The sequence below is a fragment of the Solea senegalensis genome, unplaced genomic scaffold (genome assembly GCF_019176455.1).
Source record: "Solea senegalensis isolate Sse05_10M unplaced genomic scaffold, IFAPA_SoseM_1 scf7180000012731, whole genome shotgun sequence".
Classification (NCBI taxonomy): Eukaryota; Metazoa; Chordata; class Actinopteri; order Pleuronectiformes; family Soleidae; genus Solea; species Solea senegalensis.
Genome location: NW_025320682.1, coordinates 25,920 through 31,026, shown reverse-complemented (window position 1 = coordinate 31,026; position 5,107 = coordinate 25,920). Strand labels below are relative to the sequence as shown.

Genomic DNA, 5,107 nt, shown 5'->3' with positions numbered 1-5,107 from the left:
TTATGTTCACATTTCAAAAGCTGAAAACTTCTTTTAAGAAGCTTGTTTTTAACTGTTGAATTAAAAAAATGTTTTCAAAATAGCTGATGAATGGATGCAGCCCTAATTATAACACGATCGCACATTCCTGGACGTTCACTCCAACAAATAATTCAGTCCTTCTGAAATGTTGTGGTTCAACCATACGTTGAAGTCTGAGTTACTTTATAGGTACTTTTTTTTCTATTGACATGATGTCTTTTATTTTTTAGTCTTAACTATTTCTACAGTCTACCTGTTTTCTTTGTGGTCACTTTGTTTTAGTGTTCTGAATCCACGCGTGAACCCGTGTGTTCATGTCCGAGCTCAAACATCGTCGCTGGACGCCTTCAGACGACGTAAAGTTGTTGGTTTTTATTCAGGTGCGTCAGCTGATTGTGTCTCACTCTTCTCCCACCGTCATGGCATTGTTCACGCCGTGCTGTGTTCACTGTCCAAAAAAGCTCACGTGTCTTCAAACATAAAGGCTTCAAACTTTGTCCACAGACATACGTGTGCGAGCTGTTCCAACATCTGTTTGCCAAATCCTTGTCCGGGCCAGTGGAGTGTGTTTTTAATAGAGCTCCGACATAGAGGAAATATGACATCATTATTATTATTATCATCGTTATTATTATTACAGTTCCCGCTGTATGTAAACCTTTTGTTTATATTAAACGATTGTTATACAAGTGCCAAAATGTGTGTGAGTGTGTTTGTCTTTGAGCCGGAAAACAACACATGGACACTTTGTCTTCTTTCGTCTCCAGTTTCCTGTCTCTTTTATTGTCTTTTGTTCTAGAGCTGAAACAATTGCTTGCTTAATCGTTGACTATTTTGATCATCGATTAATTGGTTTGAATTCTTTTGTGATGATTAAAACATCATTTCTAGATTGTTTTAGCTTCTTAAATGTGAATGCTCCACATAACAAAGAAATAATTAAAAGTGAATCATTTTGGTTTGTGGACAAAAACAAGATATTCAAGAACATCATCATTTCCACCAACATTTGTAAGGATATTTTATGGACCAAAGGATTAATCATCATGAAAATCATTGTTAGTTACAGCTAACAGTAGATCTGTGCTGCTTGTATATAACACATACTGTATTTGATGACTAGAGAATATTACAACAATAAAAAACAGCATAAAAATTTACAGAAATTGAGAAAAAAATCGAGAAAAAATGGAAAATTTAAAATTTATTTAATAAAAGCAAGTCGGGTTAACGAGTGACGTAACAGGAAGTGACCTTGTCAGCTGGGGTGAACCGTCGTCAGGCTCCTCCTCTCCGAACCGAGTCACTAAACTTCTGTTTCAGTCCGTCGGTCTCGGTCAAAATGTCCGTGTGTTTCGAACAAACGGAAGCGAACACAGAGACGAGTCTCCGCCGCAGTGTCCAGAGTCCTGCTGACCGCAGCGCGAGTGAGTGTCCACAACGTTTCACTAAAGCGGAAGTGCGTGTTTGTCAGCTTACATTAGCGCAGCTAGCCTCGAGCTAGCGTTAGCCAAACACGCACCTAGCCCCTGTTTTTGTTTAGGTGTGTGTGTGTGTGTGTCCGCGTGCGTGTGTGTGTGTCAGTTAAGACACGTTTAGCTTTAACTTAATAAAGTGAAACTGTGTATTTGACCTCTTCACTTTAAACCGCTGTTCGTTTCCTGAACAAACTCGGTTAAGTGCTGGTAACTAACTCCTTCACCCGGTGGGTTTACGTCAGTCTGTCCTTATGCACACTCTCAGGTTTCGCATTAAAATAACTTGGTTTTCCTGTTGATTGAGAACTTAATGTCAATGTTTTACACTTGAGGGACAACACGAACATACGTGTCATTGCTCAACTTTAATCAAAGGTGTGAACCAGTGTAGTAGAATGAGCTGTTTTCAACACACATCACTAAGTGATAGTGAGTTTGGCCCTGAATTTAACTAGCGCCGCAACTAGTAAATGAAAGGAAATAAATAAAGTGTTTCCAAATAGTAATAAATAAAAGAATGCATTTTATGTATGCCTTTTTGTCACCCAATGACACTTTACAAAACAAACAGGAAATGGAGCGGAATTACACAGAGTAGGTTATTTTAAACAGTTGTGTTTTGTGTCTGGATTTAAAGAGGGCAAGAGAGTCTTCATTGTTCAAACAGGTCTAAAATGACTCTACTGGACTGACATTAGTATCGGCAGTTAGTGATGTTGGTACTGGGCTTAAAAACACTCCCTTTATGAAGACCAGAAAATGTACATGCTTACATGTATTTAGCTTTTTATAACGTGCCAATATTTCACCTCCTTTTAAGGGTAAAAAGTTTGATATTTGAAGAATAAAATGTCATTTAAAAACAGGCCGATGTATCCCCACTTTGGTAAGAACCTTTTTCCTTTGTCTCTTTTGTAATTTATAAGTTTATTGACATTTGTTTAATTCTCCATCAAATCAGGGGAAGCTTGGTGAAGGACGAGGATGGATGGCATCAGCTGGAGCACAGCGAGGGCCCCCGAGTCGTTCAGCCGCTCCAGGACAGCACCGGGCACTCTGTCCCGGCTCGCCAACTTCATTGCACGGGCGGAGACCAAGCAGCCCGCTCAAAACCAGGGGGAAGACACTCCCCACCTGCCCATGTGTGCCTGTCCAGAATGTGGCAAAGGCTTCACTTACGTTACTGATATGCTGAACCATCAGGAAGGTGAACACGCGTTACCCAAACCTCACCGGTGTCCCTCTTGTGGGCAGACGTTCTCCCTGAGGTCCTCCCTGCAGTTACATCAGTGTGATGGTCATTCTGTCCCATGTGAACTTTGTCATGGAGAATTACAGCTTGGTTCTCCGTGTCCTGAATGCAGGACTCGCACCTCAGATCTGGACAGCCTGCGGGACAAGTCCCTTCACCGCCAGCCTTACGTCCTGTGCAGTAGTCTCTACGCTTGTGCTCCGTGTGGGAGAGGCTTCAGCCAGAAACAAGCTCTGCTGCAGCATCAGCAGGCTGGCTGCACTGAACTTCCATCCTGCTCAGTTGAAGCTGATGCCAGAAGCCTTCCAGATAATTCTGCTCGTCCTTCTGAGGGAGACTCGAGCCGCTCTGATTCTTCAGATGCCCCAGGGCCGAGCAGCAGAGGCGTCAGTGCGTCACACTTCTTCACAAGAAGCCTCCACACCGAGGACGGCCCGCAACGCCACGAACAGGCCGGCCACGCTGAGGGGACATGGGGACAAAGGACCAAAGGAGAAAGCACAGATGGGGAAACAAGAAAAGCACGAGACGTCAATGTGAACAGAGAGCCAAAGACGAAGCTAAAATCCAAAAAGAAGCTTTTGAGCTGTCGCTCTTGTGCCATGGTTTTCAGGAGCACCGCTAGGCTCCACAGGCACAGACAACAGAAGCACAGCAGAGAGAACTCCACCGTGTGTGAACCATGGCCAGTCGGCACGTTCCGGAAACAACCCAGACATCCATGTCCGATCTGCGGCAAAGTCCTCTTCCATCACATGTCACTCCGGGCACATCTCAGACAGCACGCGGCCGCAAGCCTCGCCAAAAACAGTCTGTAGGATGTAACGCCAAAGACATCAGAGAGATATCAGAGAAAAGACCTAATGAAGCAAAGTCAAGTCTAACGGATAGTAAAACAGCTAAGGCTGATCCAAGGAGACCCGGTAAGGTGTCTACATTAGAGGCCGAGGTGAGTGATCAGGGGAGAGACCAGGATGAGGCTGAAGAGGAGGAGGAGGAGGAAGAGATGGAGTTCCCGTGCCCCTCTTGTGCAGAGGTTTTCTCTCTGCAGTGGCAGCTCAGGGACCACGTCGAGCTCCACCAGTCGTCCGTGAAGAGGACGCAGTGCAGCGTGTGCACACACGGCATGGACACGTGCAAGTTGCCGGGCTCAAAGAGGCACCGGCCGTACCACTGCGTGCCGTGTCAGCAGAGTTTCTCCGCCATGGGCTCCTTCCTAGAACACTGTCAGGAGCACCTGCGGGCGCGGGTGGAGGAGGACTGCCTCATGGAGGGCTATGCTCAGCAGACTCTGAATGTTGCCACTGTTTAACCTCGTTTGCCTTGAAAAGCTCAGAGTGATGGCGCGTGTGAAATTCTTCTTTGATCAGCTTGTTCATTCACCGAGCGTGAGAGCATGTGTCCTGTTTAATATCAACACTGTCGCTTTAATTCAGTCAGGGTCTTCCGCTGGGAAAGAAAGGGTCCTCGTTTCAAACCATCAAGATTCGCTCAAAGCAGCCTGTCAATCACACTGGTGTCCCCTCGTATGTGCTGTGCTTTATCGTCTATAGTTTACTCATAATTTACTAATCTGAAACAAATGATTGAGACTCTTAACTCCTCAGGAAACTGTTAAGTGATGTTGTAAATCAAGGAGGACGTGGGTTCATTTTCCCCATAGTCTTCCATTTATTCATTAAAGGTTATTTTTGTCGCTCCCTGGTGGCACTCCTGGTCTCCTGCGACCACCTCTGATTAAGAATGAATATCAAGTATTAAGTCAATACCAGTGCCTCATTCTTCAGTTAACATGTAGATAAACATTACACTGTTTATTTGCTGCTTGGAGATTCCAGCATCTGTACGTTATTGTTATTTTTCGTAACCTATGCAAATGCAGAAGAACGGGACCTTTGTCTTTGTGTTCGTGACGAGAGATCAGTGCAGTTCGATGAATGACCGTGGATCAGCGACTGTTTGTGACTTTCCGTGTGAAGGATATTATTAAAAACTACTGTTTTCAAATACTACTGTGATTTAAAAATAGGAAGTGACTTTAATAGGTTTTGAATCTTCCACTTTTTTCAAGGTCTTTTGTAAAAATAAACTGATTAAATGAGACAAAATTATTAAAACTCTGTTTGACCAACTTTTTTTTGCAAATGTTGGTTGTGTTAACTTACTGTATATGGTGTGTGTGTGTGTGTGTGTGTGTGTGTGTGTGTGGAGGGTAAATCTACACTTAAAGCCCCTGAGGGGTTGTTAGACATGAACCTTAGTGGACATGCTTTACAAAACAAACGCGTCTTTGGCGTTTTCCCATAGACGTGTCCAAAGAGACGTCTATGGGAAATAAATCAGATGATACGTTGGT

The 5,107-nt window shown here is 44.0% G+C and overlaps 1 pseudogene; it reads left to right on the top strand.

Moving 5' to 3' along the window:
- The first annotated feature begins 1,278 nt into the window (after positions 1–1,278).
- Positions 1,279–4,882, top strand: LOC122759972 (annotated as a pseudogene).
- Positions 4,883–5,107: the final 225 nt, after the last annotated feature.